We start from the raw sequence: 19,164 nt of genomic DNA, 5'->3' as shown, positions 1-19,164 counted from the left end.
CCCCCACACTTCCAGTAACTGAGTGTGAAGGAGGGATCGACTGAGGAGTTAACGCAGCACTGTTTATTGATTGACGGTTTTGTCTTTTCGTGTGGCGTTTGTCTATATACATAAAAAAAGAATTGTGAATATGTGTGTCTGTTCGAAATGTTTAGCATACTTCCCAACATGCAACAAACTTGAAATTTGGCATGTGGGTAGCTTCCAGACTGTACACAATGCAAAAAATATAAAAATAGACTTTTGTATTTTTTTTGGGGGGGGGGGGGCGCAATAATGGATATATTTTGTACGGCAGCGTCACGCAGTGTGCCTGCTGACGTCAGGCATCCCCCCACCCTCCGCGTAGGCCGTGTATTAATCCAAGACAACAATCCAAGTCTCGGGCGAAGCCGGGTAGTAACGCTAGTAATAAATTAACGAATACAAAAACAAACAGGAGTGCTACAGTTCTTATGTTTAAATGTCGGTGGCGAGATGTTAACTGCCTCGTCTGGTATGCAGGAGGTCGTGGGTTCGATCACAACCCAACAACATTTAAACATACAATTGTTGTGCTTAAATCTTGTTCGCCATTCCACGGCATCTCGGGGTGGTAGTTGAGTGGAGCAGTCCGCTCGCTCCACCAGCGGTGGCGACATGTTAACTACCTCGTCAGGTATGAAGAAGGTTGTAAGGTTCGATCCCAACCTGTTGCATATTTCGAGTTTGCATGTTCTCCCCGTGGCCACGTGGATTTTTCTCCGGGTCCCCCGGTTTTTTTCCTTTCACATTTAGAATCAACATCACCCGTTTAGAGTATTCGGCTGCTATAAATGTCCACGTGATAAGCCACTCCCGTGAATTAGTCCCCTTGCGTAAATCGCGTAGGGATTCGGAAGCTTCTCGGTTCTACGCAATTAATAGAATTGCGTAAGCCCCAGAATTGCATAAGTCGATCGGCACTTGCGCCCCAGGCGACAATACAGAGAGAGATCACGTGTCCATGTATCTTGTCGACGCAGCGTTAGCAAGGCGCTTCGCACAATCCTGGCAAAATCGCCCGATTGATACTGGATGTAACTACCTGTGAAACGTCACAGTACTCAAACTGTAAATGTTGTGGATTTAGTCTCAAACACACAACCGGGGAGTGCTGAACTCGTAAACTAATCGGCACGTTTTGTTTATGTGACAAACCCCGACGAATTGGCTGTGTAGGGTGGTGACAGATTAACGACACATTTATACTCTTTGGTTCTTTCGGTAAAGTCACGTAGGCAGAAAAATAGAGTATGGATTCCTGCAGTCACGAAAGCTTCAAATCAAGACACATTTATACTTACGCAATCTAACCCACAACAAAACGCATTGATTATGAACACCCTTGGGGCGTTGCCCTGCTGCGGCTTATGTGGTGGATTGACTCATTGATTCATGACCTTTGGCTGATGTGGTGGATTGACTCCTTGGCTCGTGACCTCTGGCTGTAGTGGATTAACTCCTTGGTTCCGTGACCTCTGGCTGATGTGGTGGATTTACTCCTTGGCTCGTGACCTCTGGCTGATGTGGTGGATTGACTCCTTGGCTCGTGACCTCTGGCTGATGTGGTGGATTGACTCCTTGGCTCGTGACCTCTGGCTGATGTGGTGGATTGACTTCTTGGCTCGTGACCTCTGGCTGATGTGGTGGATTGACTCCTTGGCTCGTGACCTTTGGCTGCGAGATTCCCCCTCCTCCAGGACTGACGTCAGCCCCCCCCCACGCCCCGTGGCTGCTGCTGCTGTTGTTGTCCGTGGTAGGGCTCGTCTCGTGTGTTTGTCTGTGTATGTTCGTTGCCTGGCGACTGACTGGGTGTAACCCTGTACCATCCTGAAACCCAGAGCCCCAAACCAGCATGTCCAGTCGTCACTTTGAGTCCCTATCCTAAGGGGGTCTCCTCCTTCGTGAGAACAATTCTGTTGGGTCACCCATCGTAGAAGTAGACTGGGGAACTTACGGCCCCCTAGGCCATGAGTGTGCGTGTGTGAGTGAATGCATGTGTGTGAGTGTGTGAGTGAATGTGTGATTGAGTGTAAGTGAATGAGTGTTTGTGAGTGAATGAGTGCGCATGTATGAGTGCGTGATTAAGTGTGAGTGAATAAGTGCGTAAGTGCGTGTGTGATTGAGTCTGTGTGAGTGAATAAGTGTGTTATTGAGCGAGTGAATGAGTGTGTGGGTGAATCAATGAGTGTGCGAGTGGTGTGAGTGGGTGTGCGTGTGGAGCTGTAGTGGGGAGCGGTGGTGTAGCGATTAGCGTGCTCACGGCCACCATCACCAGTGACGATTATCTGACTAGTCCTGAGCCTCCCCGAGGTAGACTCAGCCTAAAATGAGTACCTGGTACGGTGTGTAAACATCACCACTGGGGAGACAAAGGCGGCCGGGCGTGGTGCTGGCCACCTACCCCCTCGTGTGCCGTGGTAACCTTCATAGGTGGTCGCTAACAGCACTTGCTGCTCCAGCCAGTTGAGACTATACTGGGGATTTTTGTGCGTGCGTAAATGTCTTGAGAGAGTGTAGTCTGTATGATTTTATTACTACACGCTTTTATTAACGCGTTGTATCCTCAAATCTTGTAACTCTATTTTAACCCACTTCCCAATGTGGTATCGACTGCAAACTTGGTTTACTTATGTCATACTGATGACAATACTATATTCTAGCATTACAAATAAAAAAACATATTTTTAAACATTATTTTTTTATGTTATGTTTCGGCTTGGGTCTAATTGTCCACGCTCAACTGACATTGGCTGCAAATCACCACGGTCCCTTACGTTATGGCAAGCTTCGGGGCCACTTCCTGGAGTCGTGAAGTTCTTCCATTACTAGTACGGTACATTTCATTAAAACGTGTTTAAAAAAAAGTTTTTATATTACTTATTCCCCTGTTCTGCAGTGTGTGAGTGGAGTTAGCATGTACTCCCGCTATTTTAGAGCATGAATGAGTGTGAGTTAGTGGAGTTGGTATCTTCCCTACCCTGTTCTGCAGAGTGTGTATGTGACATTGAGTGTATGTAGTTTGTATGCTGTCCCCTTGTTCTGCAGTGTATGAGTGCGTGTACTTTATATTATTATCCCCCCTGTTTTCGCATGGATTTCCTACGATTTCTCCAGTTACCTCCCAAAGCTAACAACAAAGATCGCCCGTGTAGCCTTCACAGACTGTTGGGGCAAGTGTTGTTAGTGAGTAGCACCTATGAAGGCCGGCACGGCACACGAGGGAGTGGGTGGCAAGCGCCACGCCCGGTCGCCTTTCTCCCCCAGTGGCGATTATTTGACCTCGGGGAGGCCCAGGACCAGTTCAGATAATCGCCACTGGTGTTGGCCGTGAGCGGCGGGTTCGCAGCGCAGCGCGATAACCGCTACAACACCGCTCTAACAAGCCCAACAACACACCCACACACACAGTGTAACTGGTGTAGAGATTGTGTTGTGACGCCGACACACGTTCTCGCTTTACTAAGAGCCTTCATTGTGGACACCAACACTGTTCTTTAGGCCCAAGACTTCGGTTATCGACGCACGGATTTCGCCTTCTCTCAGGCCGGAGCACGCGTACCACACACATGTCGGTGGGGAGCCGGAAAAGCCCTCTGTACCAGCGTGGACGGCACCCTCGTGTTCACCTTCTGAAACGCTCGCTCGTCACCGTGGCGTGCGCGATGACCACGTGACTTTTCTTTCTTGTTATGCGCGCTGCATTTAGCGCCACAGCGCGTGGATTTATAGCGTGTATTTGTTTGCTGGTGACTTTGTGTATTTCATATCGGAATCGCCTCCAGTGCTGTTGCTGCTGGCGGCAATAAAAGTTGTTAAAAAGTCAAAAGTCTCTCCAAGCGTCCGTTCCCCTCGTGTGCGCTCTATCTCCCCTTTTATATCCCTCGAGCCCCCCTTCTGGAAGGTTCGCTCCACCCCCATTTCCTTCAGCCAATCCCCGTCCTCCTCCTCCTCCTCCAACGGTTGTCAACCGTCTCTCCGACAGCCAACCCTCGTTTCCCACCGTTTACGTTTGAATTTCTCTCCCAATAATTTCAAACCTCTGCCCTCAGCCAATCCTCTTTGAATCTTGATTTGAAGCTTTCATGACTACAGGAATCCATACTCTTTGGTTCTTTCGGTAAAGTCACGTAAGTATCAAATAAAATCAATCACGACGTTTCGATCGCAACACAAGCGGTCGTCCTCAGGTGGAAAACATATAATCCAGCAGTGGAACTGCTGAACTAACGAGAGAGCAACGTTTAACCTACTCACGCTGGCTTGTGCCCGCCCTCACAGTCGGCCATATTTGCAGAATACACCACGCCGCCATTGACCGAGCAACCCAACGTTCCTACCAGCTCCCTCCGTAGGAATGTGTTTATGAGCGGGTTTTTTTTTTCTTCATCACTGGGATGTTTATATGCTTAATACCAGTGCATTACCAGTGCAGTGACAACCGACACAGGAGTCTTCAACAATCGTCTTTATTTTTTCCAAGGGGCCGTCCATAAATGACGTCACGCACCGGGGGGGGGGGGGGGTGAGACCTTCGTGACGATGTGTGACCAGGGGGGGGGGGTTTGAGAAATGTGACGTCACATCAAAATGCACGACGCCGTGTGATGCACATGTGGATGCACGACGCCGTGTGACGAAGGGGGGGGGGGTCAAAAATCGTCCAAAATCGCGTGACGTCATTTATGGACGGCCCCTTTCCCGATTTTCCGTTGCACGCGGTGGTGTCCACTACGTCAGGTGAGCATCGTTGGTGGGTCATACAATTATAACGACCGAAAACAACAAGACCAGCTCACCTGACGTGGCACGCGTGCAAACCGGACAGTCGGGAAGCGTGTCGAGACCTCTGATGGGCGCAGGTAGGCCTCTCTCCCTAATCCCTTTCTGCCTAATGGCACCACGGGGTGATCAGCCCCTCCCCACTCAGCCCCTCCCCACCCAGCCCCATCCCTCCCACCCCCCACCCAGCCCCAACCTCCCCACCCAGCCCCTCCCCACCCTCCCCACCCAGCCCCTCCCCACCCTCCCCTCCTCTCTCCACCCAGCCCCACCCCTCCCATTTTTGGATTCACGACGGACGGACGGACACAATAATCCCCTGTGGGCTGGTGGAACCAGGTGGTTCCTACCAGAATTACTAAAACTGGGACCACACAGCAGCAGCAACGTGGCCTTCCTCCCGCGAAAACGTGGCAGGACCCTCCTGAGAAAAATAATCTTGAGACTCAGTGAGGCTTTCTTGGGCAAACAGCCGTCACGATAAGTACTTTTACTGTAATCTTCATCGCTTGTTTACGGTCCTCTCATTCACTTCCTCTTGCTTATCTATGTTGTACCTCCTCTCGGACATTATCTCGGTATCTCTCTGCGAGCCATTATCGGGCGGGGTGGCGAGATGTTATCTCCCTCGCCCGGTATGCAGGAGGTCGTGGGTCCGACCCCAACCCTGACGCCTGCTGCTGCATATTTGGAGTTTGCGGTGTTTCTCTCTCTCCCTGTGGTCGCGTGGATTTTTCTCCACATTCAGAATCAACGTCACGTGTTTAGAGTATTTGGCTGCGATACATTTACACGTGATATGCCACTTAATTTGGGCTATCATTTGTGGCCATGTCGCTTTGTAAAAGAGCTCCACAGCTCATAAATGACGTCACGCACCTGGGGGAGGGGGGGGTCAGACATTTGTGACGATGTATGACGAGGGGGGGGGGGGTTGAGAAATGTGACGTCAAATCAAAATGCGCAACTTTAAATAAATATAGACAACACGTTCTACTTAATTAAATAAACTTGTTAATACATGTTTTCTCCTACAACGTCAGAGTGCAGCGCCACATTAAATACGCACTACAATGATAATCGTTTAAAGCGGTTTGAAGCATGTTTTATATATTTTTTGGGGGGGAGGGCAGAGCTTTGTGACGTCATACTTGAGGGGGGGGTCTGACTTTTTGTGACCCCGTGTGACGAATGGGGGGGTGGCGGGTCAAAATCGTCCAAAATCGCGTGACGTCATTTATGGACGGCCCCTTGTTTAGTTTAACAGTTTAGTTTAAAGATCATTATCGGTCAATCGCCTTCATTGTGTAATAAAAGACTTGACCACGATCTCTGGCTCAGTGTCCTTTATTTGGTCCGTACTGTATTACCCACACGGCTGTCTCCTCTTTGCTCAGTCCCCACAGTGCTGACTCCGATGTCTCTCTCTTCTCCACCAGCAGCCCCTCTGTTGGCCTCTGTCGCTCCTGTAGCCCCCACAGCAGCTCCGCTGCTGTTACTCACTCTCAGCCCCCCTGGCTGTAATCGCTGCTGCTCTTCTCCCTCTTGCTTACTCCGCAGCGCTGACAGCCTCGTGCTGTCTCTCTCTCTCTCTCTTCGTCGCTCCTGCGACTCTCTGCAGCCACCCCGCTGCCTCCGACACACAGCCTTCCTGCTCCTGCGACTCTCTGCAGCCACACCGCTGCCTCTAACCCACAGCCTTCCTGGCTGTACTCGCCGCAGCTTCTCACCACCCTTTAGCTCCCTGCTATTCTCCGGGGTTGGCTCCCGCTGGCCAACGGTGCCCCCTCCTCACGTTCGCCCGCGCGGCCCCACTCTTTTCCATTCACACCCCGACTGACTTCTCCTTCCGGTTTACCCACTTAAGGACCCCAACCTTTTCACCCACGTCACCTGGCTCCGCCTCCCCGTGACGTCACATCCGGAAGGTCGCTTACGCCCGCATTACACCACCCTCCCCCGTAGAAAAAACCCAGCCGACCTCGGCTGAACAATACCAAAGCGTAATGCGGTGAACCGACCTTCCGCGCTAAAGGACACCAAGCATGCAATATAACAACAGAACAATAACAACAAGTAACATCAACGGACGTACAGAAAGCATGCAATAAATACAAGGGTAAGAACAAGAACAACAACACAACATACAATCAACGAAACGTAAGTGATTTAGAGCGTGTGCGGGTCGCCGGACCGTCCCGGACGGTCGGCGGCCCGCTCGCAGAATGGGAACGCGATGGAACTCGATGAATGACAGGGGGTAATTCTCCTGTCGCGGTTGGAAGTCCACCAACGTCCCGTGTTCCTGAAGAATCAGTCTTGGCCGTGTCCTTCGAATGTGCCTGCGGCGGGGTCAGAAGGGCTGCAGGGCTCGAAGGTCTCGCAGAGCTGGCAGGCGCCCTCCGAGCAGGGCACCTCGTCCCCCTCGGTGTCACGGCCGCCCTGTCTGGAACAGGTACGACAGGCGCTCTAGCAAGATCAGTGGACGCAGGCAGGGGAGAGTCGGCGGCAACAGACCCCGGCAAGGCAACATTGGGAGATGACGCATCACGTAGGGGAGCAACATATGGTTTCAACCGCGACGTATGAACAAACCATCGGCGAGAACCAATCTGAACGCGCGCCGACTGTGGATTGGGAACCTCAATGAGGCGCACAGGACCATGCCAAGGTTTGTGCAATTTAGGAGAGGTCCCCGGCCGCACCTGCGGGCAATGGAGCCAGGCCAGGTCTCCAACCTTCCAGGGGCACTCCCCCTCGGACCGCCGAGCATACCGCTCGTTCCGGGCCTGGGCTTTGGCCGTAGCTACGCGGGCATTTTCCCGCGCCTCCGTGACCCGGCGAACCGTGTCCTGAATGTATTCAGGAAGTGGTTTACGAGGTCCCTTCACCCCAGTACCCAATTGCACATCCACCGGAGGCACGTTTTCCCGACCATACATTAGGTAAAACGGCGAATACCCTGTAGCCGCATGAGGCGTCATCCTGTACGCCGAAAGCACTCCGGGGATGTGCAGATCCCAATCTGATTGCTGTTCACTCACAGTATGGCAAAGCATGGCAGACAATGTCCTGTTCAGCCGCTCGACCATACCATCCGTCTGCGGATGGTATGAGGATGTCCGTATTTTCTTAGTCCCAAGGCCCGCGCACACTTCCGCCAATAATTTAGAAGAGAAATTTCGGCCCTGGTCCGTGAGGAGTCTCTCAGGCGCCCCCTTATCCATAATGTACCCAAACAAAAAGGCGTCAGTGATGGCTGCGGCCGACTGATCGGGCAACGGCCAGGCCATCGGCCAACGGGAGAGATACTCAACCCCTACCAGCAAATATTTATTTCCCCTCGCCGATGGTGGGAAGGGTCCCAATATGTCCAGTGCCACCAATTCATTGACTCGAGACACCTGAATCGACTGGAGAGGCGGCACGTAAGGATGTTTAGGCGGCTTACGTCGGGCGCACTCAGGGCACGCGCGCACGTGCCCTACGACATCTGTCGCCATGCCGTGCCAAAAATAATGACGTTGCAACGTCAACAAAGTCTTCTGCACCCCTAAATGTAAGAGTGTCTCACAATGGAGAGTCCTAATCAACTCGAATCGCAAAGACGTCGGTACCACCACACGCCAGCTTTCCTGGACCCCTTCTCGCCACATAAGCAGACCATCTCGGAGAGCGGTTCGCGGCCCCACAGCCGAACTCGGACTCCCATTGTCCCTCGTAGACCGCTTCCGCATGGACAACAACGACTCATCCATCATCTGTTCCCGAATCCAGACAGACCGCGGCAGATTCAAAACCCCGTCAGTCGGTCCCGGTTCCATCGGAGTATCCGACTTCTCGACGGCCAACGTAAGCGGCTGAGGGGGGTTTAGAATCGGCGAACACCTATGCGTCCCCGACTCACATTTGCAAGGGGCTCGCCGCGGTAATCTGGAAAGTGCGTCAGCGTTCGCATGGCGCACCCCCTTCCGATGTTGAATTTGGAAGGAAAATTCCTGTAGCGTGTCCAACCAACGTGCCCACTGTCCGGATGGCTGGTCCATTTTAAGTGCATATTGCAAGGCCGCATGATCCGTTCGCACAACAAAGGAACGACCGTAAAGGTACGGTCGAAATTGCCGTAGGAAAAAAACAACCGCCAAAAGTTCTCTACGAGTGACACAGTAGCGAGTTTCCGCAGGAGACAAGACTCGGCTACCATACGCCACGACGCGCTCTACACCCCCTTTAGACTGTGATAACACCGCCCCAATACCTGTGTCACTCGCGTCCGTATCAAGAATGAATGGGCGATCAAAATCGGGATAATCCAATGTTGGGGCCGTTGCCAATAGATCACGCAGACTCCGAAAGGCCGCCTCTTCCGGCTGTCCCCAAACAAACTTCCGTCCTTTACCCGTAAGGAGATGCAAGGGCCTCGCAATCGTCGCAAACCCCGGCACAAATCTTCGATAATACGAGGCAAATCCCAAAAACCGCCGAACATCCCCCACGGTGGCCGGAGTCGGCCAATCCCGGACGTACGCCGTCTTTTCCGGATCCGTGGACACCCCCTCAGCACTCACAATGTGCCCCAGATAACGGACGGACCGTTGCAGTAGGTGGCATTTCTTTGGTTTAAATTTTAAATTCGCAGAGCGCATCCTCGTGAACACTGTCTCCAGCCGTGTTAAATGTTCCTCAAATGTGCGGCTGAAGACAATGATATCGTCCAAATATATAAGACACGTCTCCCACTGCAACCCCGTCAAAACGAGCTCCATCAATCTTTGAAATGTGGCAGGGGCCGCATTCAATCCCATCGGGAGGCAGTTAAATTTAAATAACCCCTGCGGCGTACGGAAAGCAGTTTTCTCCCGTGAGGACTCGTCAAGGGGGAGCTGCCAAAATCCCGAAGAGAGGTCCAGTGTGGAAAAGAACTTAGCCCCCGACAATGCGTCAAGGGAGTCGTCCATACGCGGCAGGGGGTACGCATCTGCCACCGATATCTTATTCAATTTCCGGAAATCAACACAAAATCGCAAGTTGCCATCCTTTTTCTTAACCAAGACCACAGGAGCGCCCCATGGGCTGTTAGATGGCGATATGATGTCCGCAGCCAACATGCCTTCTACTGCCCCCCGAATGTGTTCTCGCTCCGCAGGACTCATCCGATGCGAATTTAATCGAATAGGGGCAGCGTCGCCCGTCTCAATGTGATGGGAAAGCAACGATGTGCGGCCCAGATCCAAATCATCGGAGCTGAACACATCCGAATACGTCAACAACAATTTACGCAGCGCATCACGTTGCTCCACGGACAGGGAAGAATTTTCGTCACATAAGTTAGCAATCCAACGATTATCCGAACCCCTCGGCTCGGAAACACCCGCGACCACTCCCCGGCTATGCGGACAATCGTGCGTCGCAAACGCCGTAGTGGCATGTGCCACAACCGTACCAGCCGGAACACGGATGTTTTCCACCCCCGCGTTAAGCACCTGTAAAAACGGTAATTGATCCGGCCGGACAATGGTCTGTGCCCCAACTAACGCCAATCCTGTTGTTATCGTGGCGGATGGCGACAACAAGACCCCTACTGCTCCCAGACGATTAGGCAGGGGCTTCCGATACCGCAAGGGTATAAGCATCTGTGAACCAGGTGGGATGTCCACAGATGCGACGGACAGCGCCTGCACCTGTACGGCCGAAGCAGGTCGCCCCCAGGGCGACGGCAGAAACGATATTTGACGGCCACCCGGCAATTCAATACAATTCTCATTGATTTTGATCAAAATGGGCATTCTAGCCAAAAAATCGGTGCCTAATAAGCAAGGAACCGCCAAAGATCTTGATATTAACACAACACCCGAAGCCGACACATCCCCAATAGATATCTTAGCATCCACCTGGCCCACGATACCCATACTACCCCCGTTCGCAGCGACGCACGACCCATAAACCGGGCGCACAGCCCCCGGCGGGATGCCCAACAGATGGAAAATGACATCCGATATAATAGTCGCAGACGCTCCAGAGTCGACCAAAATGCGCACGTCCACCCCTTGTATAGACCCCGGTACAGTGGACGAACCCGTAGCGGCCGCGACGACTCTCCGCGCCAATTTGCGCCACTGCGTCACCGAGCGACAAGGCCCCGTCGATGGCCTATCATGAATAACAACAATAGGGTCGCGCAACGAAGGTGATGGGTGAGGTGCAAAGCCTTGCCGGGCGTCTGGTGTGTGCCGACATGCCTGTTTCGGAGGGTCTTTGGGCGTCTTGTCTGGTACAGAAACCTCCCGCTGCGGCGGACCCGGGAAGCGGGCCCAGCAATCCTTGGCGTAATGGCCCCTACGGCCGCAGCGGAAGCAGTCGGCATCGTTGCGCCGAAGCGCAGGTCTTGCATCCCGGCGGCCCCGTTCCGATGGCGTAGCACGCGGACCAGGGCCTTCGCGTCCCGACCATGGAGAGGAGGCGGCCGTCAGCTCCCGAGGACCCCGCTCATCCGGCACATAGACCGCCTTTGTGGGGTCCCACCCCATCGCGCCTCCTTCCTTGACGGGCCCACCCGTCCATGCCGCCACTTGCTTCCAGCGACGGAGATTAAACTGCGCATTCAGACACTTTGCTGCCGCTCGGGAAGTGAGCTTCTCATGCCCACACACAGGCATGGGGATCCCCAGATCCCGAGACAGCTCCAGCATTTTGCCTAATATGAGAGGCTCGAGCAGGTCCTGTGGCGTCTCCGGATAAGCTGCCATGGCCAGCTCCAGCACCGCACCTCTGAACGCCACGGGCGATTCCTCGGGTGCTCGCTGTCGTTGAGCGAATCGCCGATGCGCATCGTCAGGTGGCTCATAAGCGTCGGCCATTTCTTAAAAAACTCCGCATAAGGTCTTCTTTTTGTCGGCCGTTATGGAACGGAAAAATCGAACAGATTCATCGTCCAGTAGAGTCGGCAACACTTCCAAGGCCTCAGCATCGGTCCATCTTGCGGAACGTACCGCCGCCAAGAATCGGCAGGCGAAAGCGCTCCAATCGCCCCCGATGGAGAATTCCTTAACTGTGGTGAGGTGGCGACTCCGACTCCTCTTCACGTTCTCTTCAATTGTTGGTTGTTCTGGAGGCAAATTCAAAAAGGCGTCGGCCCGCGGCGTGTCCAAGATGGCGGTTTGGCGCCGCGGGACGCGCAAGATGGCGGCTTCTTGCCGCGTGGCTAATGGCGGCGGCAGGGCAGGCAACGTGGCGGCCCGTGGAGCACCTTCAGCTTCCTCCGTCGTCCTCGGCGTGACGAGTTGACATAGCTGCGCCAGGACGTCCTTGAGTGCCTCCAGTTGCACCGCCATCTGTTGCCATCTCTGATCAGCGTCCGATGATGTTGACGGCCCCGCCATCGCGCCGACATCTTCCACACCCGTCCCCATGCTCGCTTCAGCAGAGCTCTCCTCCACCATCCCAGCAGGATCCATGGTTGGAGGGAATTCGTCGTCGTCGGACGATGAAGCTGATGCTGGCGGCGGAGTAATCTTCTTCCTCACTTGCTTCGACATGCCGTTTCACTTCTGGCACCAGTGTAATAAAAGACTTGACCACGATCTCTGGCTCAGTGTCCTTTATTTGGTCCGTACTGTATTACCCACACGGCTGTCTCCTCTTTGCTCAGTCCCCACAGTGCTGACTCCGATGTCTCTCTCTTCTCCACCAGCAGCCCCTCTGTTGGCCTCTGTCGCTCCTGTAGCCCCCACAGCAGCTCCGCTGCTGTTACTCACTCTCAGCCCCCCTGGCTGTAATCGCTGCTGCTCTTCTTCCTCTTGCTTACTCCGCAGCGCTGACAGCCTCGTGCTGTCTCTCTCTCTCTCTCTTCGTCGCTCCTGCGACTCTCTGCAGCCACCCCGCTGCCTCCGACACACAGCCTTCCTGCTCCTGCGACTCTCTGCAGCCACACCGCTGCCTCTAACCCACAGCCTTCCTGGCTGTACTCGCCGCAGCTTCTCACCACCCTTTAGCTCCCTGCTATTCTCCGGGGTTGGCTCCCGCTGGCCAACGGTGCCCCCTCCTCACGTTCGCCCGCGCGGCCCCACTCTTTTCCATTCACACCCCGACTGACTTCTCCTTCCGGTTTACCCACTTAAGGACCCCAACCTTTTCACCCACGTCACCTGGCTCCGCCTCCCCGTGACGTCACATCCGGAAGGTCGCTTACGCCCGCATTACAATTGTAAGAGCCCGTGATAAAATTCGTGCTGTGTATTCTCTTCCGTTTTGCTGTTGACCGAGTGCCCACATCTTGACAGAGACTCTTGCTGCCTATAATGGACATGTGGCGGCTCCTCTGCATTGGCTCACGCAAGGCTGACCCTGTCGATGCGACAATAGCACGTCGCGAGGACGGTCCGGAGTTTCGCTCTGTGTGGCAGAAACGCTGTTGAAATGTACGCGCGCATTCCAGAAAGCCCTTGTGCGTGGTGGCTGAAGGGATGTGCAAAGGGGCCGTCCATAAATGACGTCACGCGATTTTGGACGATTTTTGCCCCCCCCCTCGTCACACGGCGTCACAAAAATTCCGACCCCCCCCCCCTCAAATATGACGTCACAAAGCTCTGCCCCCCCCCCAAAAAAAATTATGCTTCAAACCGCTTTAAACGATTGTCATAGTGCGTATTTAATGTGGCGCTGCACTCTGATGTTGTAGGATAAACATTTATTAAAAAGTCTATTTAATTAAGTAGAACGTGTTGTCTATATTTATTTAAAGTTGCGCATTTTGATTTGACGTCACATTTCTCAACCCCCCCCCCCCCTCGTCACACATCGTCACAAATGTCTGACCCCCCCCCCCAGGTGCGTGACGTCATTTATGGACGGCACCAGAAGAAAATGATACGTGACTTAATATGTTTGTACGCCGGTTAAAATAAATACATTTAGGAATTCAAAAATGAAGGCTGAGTTGACCTCGATGAGGTAGTCCGGGACGGGTTTCGATAATCGTCACCGGTGTTGACCGTGAGCGGGAATCAAACTCGCTAGGTTCGTAGGCGCAGCGCGCTAACCGCTTCACTACCGCTGTCCACAGCCGCGTAACCACCAACAACAACAGCCGCCACGGCGCTTGTGCCAGGCTAGGTGCACCTCAGGTCCGTCACAATGAAGTGTGGAAGGCTCGCTGCTGGTAAGACGTCACGGGATAGACTCAGGTGTCGTAACTGAGATGACTTGCGGATAGATGCACTATCTGTACCGACCTCGCTGGTTTTTATCCCCCCCAGCGCTCCGCTCGTTGTCGTGAGCATCGCTCCTCCGCCCTCCGTTGTTGCTGGAAGACGACTGCCCAGCAGCGTCCTTCACGAGCCTCCTCCACCGAGGCCGATCTAGACACCGCTGGAACCGGTAATTATCGAGAAGTCCACTCAACTCCACACCCCCCCCGCACCGCATCAGCTCCATCACTTCTCCAGCCCGTGCCGCGCCCGTTAAGCCCCCCTCTATCCGGCCCAACAGAAGCTGCTGGGGCATGCGGTGCCTGGGCATGCGAGATTACATGACCCGGCCAAACGCAGATTTCTCGCCTGTACAACAACCACCACCACCCACTCTTGGCACATGCTCCACACGTAACGTAATGTGTGTGTGTTGAACTTCTTTCGAACCTTACGCATATCTGTCCACCCATACGGTTTACGCCGTATTCTTGTACAGGGAAATTGAGTTTTCAGGTCCATACGGCGTACATCCGCTTCAACACGGGCAACAACATTTGTGTTTGTCTATGTGTTTGTGTTTCTCACCTTGTGATGGGGGCACGGGGTTAGCCAATAAATCTGAATTGGTCTGTGATAAGGTAGGGCACTGATAAATAATGAATAGCTTGACAGGTTTGCCTGCATAGCCAAGTATACTAGTCGGAGTTGCGGGGGAAGGACAACAAACTAAACACACGCACGCCTCACTCTATAGTGACGGGTCGCAGTGTTGACACGAATCCGCACAACAGTGAATTCTTTACGAGGGCTTCGCTGGCAATTGCGACACTGAGAGGCAGTGCCATGACGGGGGGGAGGGGGGGAATTCCCCCCCTCCTCTGCCCCCCGAGGGTGGGAGAGGGGGGCACCCCGCGTGTCACGTGACGGTTCATCTCGCAGAGGTTTCGAGGGATTGAGAAGTGCCGCAGCGGCCGCCCTGGACAATAACTGCAACACTCGTGATGGGCGGAAGGGTGGCGCTGCAGCGGTGACACTCGCGGCGTCGCAGCCAATAAGGTGACTGCGTTCGGGAGTGTTGAGTGTGTGAATGGTGTGCGAGAGTGTGTGAGTGAAAGGTGTGTGAGTGTGTGAGAGTGTGTGGTGTGTGAATGGTGTGTGAGTGTGTGAGTGAGTGAATGGTGTGCGAGTGAATGGTGTGTGAGTGTGAGAGTGTGAGTGAGTGAATGGTGTGTAAATGGTGTATGAGTGTGTGAGAGTGTGCGAATGGTGTGTGGAAGTTAGTGTGAATGGCGACTCTGTGTGAGAGTGAATGGTGTGTGTGATAGTGAGTGTGTGTGAGTCTGCGTGCGGAGTGGGGGGAGCGGTGGTGTAGCGGTTAGCGCACTGCACGACAAACTCGGCCACCTGAGTTCGATTCCCGCTCACGGCTAACACCAGTGACGATTATCTGAACCGGCCCTTGGGCCTCCCCTAGGTCGACTCAGCCTCAAATGAGTACCTGGTGCAGTGTGTAAAATCATCGCCACTGGGGAGACAAAGGCGGTCGGGCGTGGTGCTAGCAACCCCCCTCCCCCCCTCGTGTGCCACAGTGCCGGCTTTCATAAGTGCTACTCGCTAACAGCACTTGCCCCAACAGTCTGTTAAGGCCATACGGTGGATCTTTTGTCTTTGTTGTGTACGTGATTTTAGTCTAAACTAATGCGAGTCTTTCAGTGCGAGTCTGAGCCCGTGCGTCTGTAACCTCGGCTTAGAGCGGAATTTGGTATCTGTACTTCGGTCGAGGCGACCCTTGTTTAAGGATGCCCGTCGCCGTTTGCGGCTGATACACGTTGCATGCCCTGACCCATCCTTCTTACTCAACAGGGGGTATTGTTTAAATGACGTAGATCTGGGCCGCGTATGTTGAACTTCTATCGCACCATAGGAAGCTAACCGTGCTAATCGGAGGTGGGGGGGAAAAAACAAACTTTTTTTTTACTTTACCAAGTAAGGCCCCACTAAGCTCTGTGGCTCTTTTTCAGAAGCGACCCGGCCACATATGATCGCTCAACCAGGTGGCTTATCATCCTGTGGACATTCACAGCAGCAGCGTGGAGGGGAAAAATACCGGAGAAAAATCCACGCGACCACGGGGAGAGAGAGACACCGCAAACTCCAAATATACAGCAGGCTTCAGGGTCGGGATGGAACCCACTACCTCTTGTATTCATAATAAACGTTTTTGGGTTAGATCGCGTTATTTATAAATGTGTCGTAACCCACCACCACCCGACACGACCAATCAGTAAAAAAGTGTCACGTTGACAAAAGACAAATATGATAATTGGTTTTTTACCCTTCTATCTGGCAACAAAACTGACACCTTTTTACAAGGAGTCATGTTTGCATAGACCACAATACCTGCAGTCATAATGCAAACAAAAAAACATAACTCTGATAATGTGCACTGTCCTTGAAGTTGATTGGTCCACACCCGAGACGGCTTTCTTTAGAGCCTAGTCCCCATTGGTGTTGGACCAGATGACACCAGAAGGCGTACAACTCAAACACAGTGCAATATCAGAGTATTGAGAGCTCGGGGTAAGCATTTACACTATGAGATCTCTTTTACCAGTGGCAAAATATAGTAGTAGGTTTTTACCCTCTTAAACTGGTACAAAACTGACACCTTTATTCAAGGCATCATGTTTGCAATAACCACAACACAAGTAGTCAAAAAAGCAAACAAAAAGAAACAACTCTGATAATAATATGCACTGTCCTTGAAGTTGATTGGTCCACACCCGAGACGGCTTTCTTTAGAGCCTAGTCCCCATTGGTGTTGTTTGTTTGCTTTTTTGACTACTTGTGTTGTGGTTATTGCAAACATGATGCTTTGAATAAAGGTGTCAGTTTTGTACCAGTTTAAAAGGGTAAAAACCTACTACTATATTTTGCCACTGGTAAAAGAGATCTCATAGTGTAAATGCTTACCCCGAGCTCTCAATACTCTGATATTGCACTGTGTTTGAGTTGTACGCCTTCTGGTGTCATCTGGTCCAACACCAATGGGGACTAGGCTCTAAAGAAAGCCGTCTCGGGTGTGGACCAATCAACTTCAAGGACAGTGCATATTATTATCATTATCAGAGTTGCTTCTTTTTGTTTGCTTTTTTGACTACTTGTGTTGTGGTTATTGCAAACATGATGCCTTGAATAAAGGTGTCAGTTTTGTACCAGTTTAAAAGGGTAAAAACCTACTACTATATTTTGCCACTGGTAAAAGAGATCTCCTAGTGTAAATAGTTCACTAGTTTAGCCCACCGGTGTTGAAGAGTGAATCCACAACATTTACCATTTTTGAGTACGACGTTTCGCTGGTAATTTTCCAGAATAGTGAAGCCTTCACTTGGTCGCGAAAGCCTTCGTGTTATGTCTCTTGAAGATCAGGAGAGGTAGTTAACATCTCGCCACTAAAAGGCACCTCTAAAGAACTTTTGACAGTCGAGATAGGTTCCCGTCAGACCGGGGAGTCGAGCCGGTTATTATTTTTTTTGTCATCAGCCGAGCGAGAAGGAAGTTTGCGCAGATTTTTTACATTTTTTGTATTTGATGGTGTGGCAGGTTTAGTCGAGCAGGCCCGTGGAGAAGGAACGGATGAGAGAATTAACTCCACGGATGTTTCCATTCTTTTACGGAATTTTATTTTTTAAACCCCGACACGTCGCCATGTGTACCAAAAAGGTTTTTTTGTTTTGTTATTTTCGTGCCCGACGACGGTAGTACCTACAACGCCAACGTCACGCAGCGTCCTTCAAAACATGAGCCAGGGTGGGACATTCCACATTCCCATGGCAGTTTGCGTCCATGTGTCAAACGTCCTTGGCTTCCACGCGAAGTGGTTGCTACTTTATCGACCCCCCACGGGACACGTGGTGATGGTGAGTGAGGTGGAGGTTGCCTCAGCCTCAAATGAGTAGCTTGGTGTGGTGTGTAGTAAACATCGACATTAGGGATACAAAGGCGGCCAGGAGCGGTGCTAGCCACCCACTCCTCTCCTGTGTCCTGCCGGCATTCAAAGGCGCTACTCGCTAACAGCACTTGCCCCGAAAGTCTGTTACAGGCTACACGGGGGAAGCTTTGGAGCTCCGCGATGCCGCGACGGGTGTGATGGTAGCAGCCCACGCGACTCGATCTTCAGCAGCAGCAGGAGAAAGCGAGATGCACCACGGTTAGTCTGCGATGGGGGCAGGTCGCGTGCCGGTGAGGTAAAATAATTTTTTTCATTTGACCAGGTAAGGGGCCCCACTGAGCTGTGTAGCTATTTTTTAAGAAGTGACCTATCACAAATGATAACCTGACGAAGTGGCTCGTCATCAACGTGGGAATGTATAGCAGCCAAATATTCTAAGCGCAAGGATGTTGATTCTCAATTTGGAGGGAAACACCGGAAGACCCGGAGAAAAATCCACACGAACACGGGGACATGCAAGCTCCAAATGTACAGGCGTCATGGTCGAGATCCATCCTACGGCCTCCTGTATACAAGGCGAGGGAGTTAACATCTCACCACCGCAGCACCCCTATTTGAAACGGTACTGTGCCTATCGCTAGGATAACTTGGCCTTAACATCACAACCTGGTGGTGTGCTGTGTAAACATCAGCACTGGGAAGACAAAGGTGGCCGGGCGTGCGTGGGGTTGTGTAGTCTTGGCGTTGTGAATGATTGACTCTTGTAGAATTCCTCGTGACCATGAGTTACTATTTAACTCGCCACGGAACACTATAGACTAAACTATGTTTATTTTACCAGGTACGGCCCCACTGAGCAATGTAGCTCTATTTCCGAAGCGGCCTGGCCATCAGAAATTATAGCTCAACGGAGTGGCTTCTCATCATCGATGTGGAAATGTATAGCAGCCAAATAATCTATGGAGGGGAAAAACCGGAGGACCTGGAGAAAAATCCACGCGACCACAGGGCGAGAGGCACGCAAACTCCAAATATACAGCAGGTGTTCAGTCGGAATAGAACCCACGATTCTCCTGCATACCGGGGGACGGAGTTTAACATCTCGCCACCGTGGCACCCCCGTGACTTCTCAACACTGAGCGAGCAAATCCCAAACCTCCAGGGGTGTTCGCTTGTTTGAGGAGTTGTGGACAAGGTGGGCGAGTTTAAGCCATGGTTATC

This window comes from Lampetra planeri, chromosome 65 (genome assembly GCF_965212315.1).
Source record: "Lampetra planeri chromosome 65, kcLamPlan1.2.h2, whole genome shotgun sequence".
Taxonomy (NCBI): Eukaryota; Metazoa; Chordata; class Hyperoartia; order Petromyzontiformes; family Petromyzontidae; genus Lampetra; species Lampetra planeri.
Note: the sequence above shows the minus strand (reverse complement) of the source record.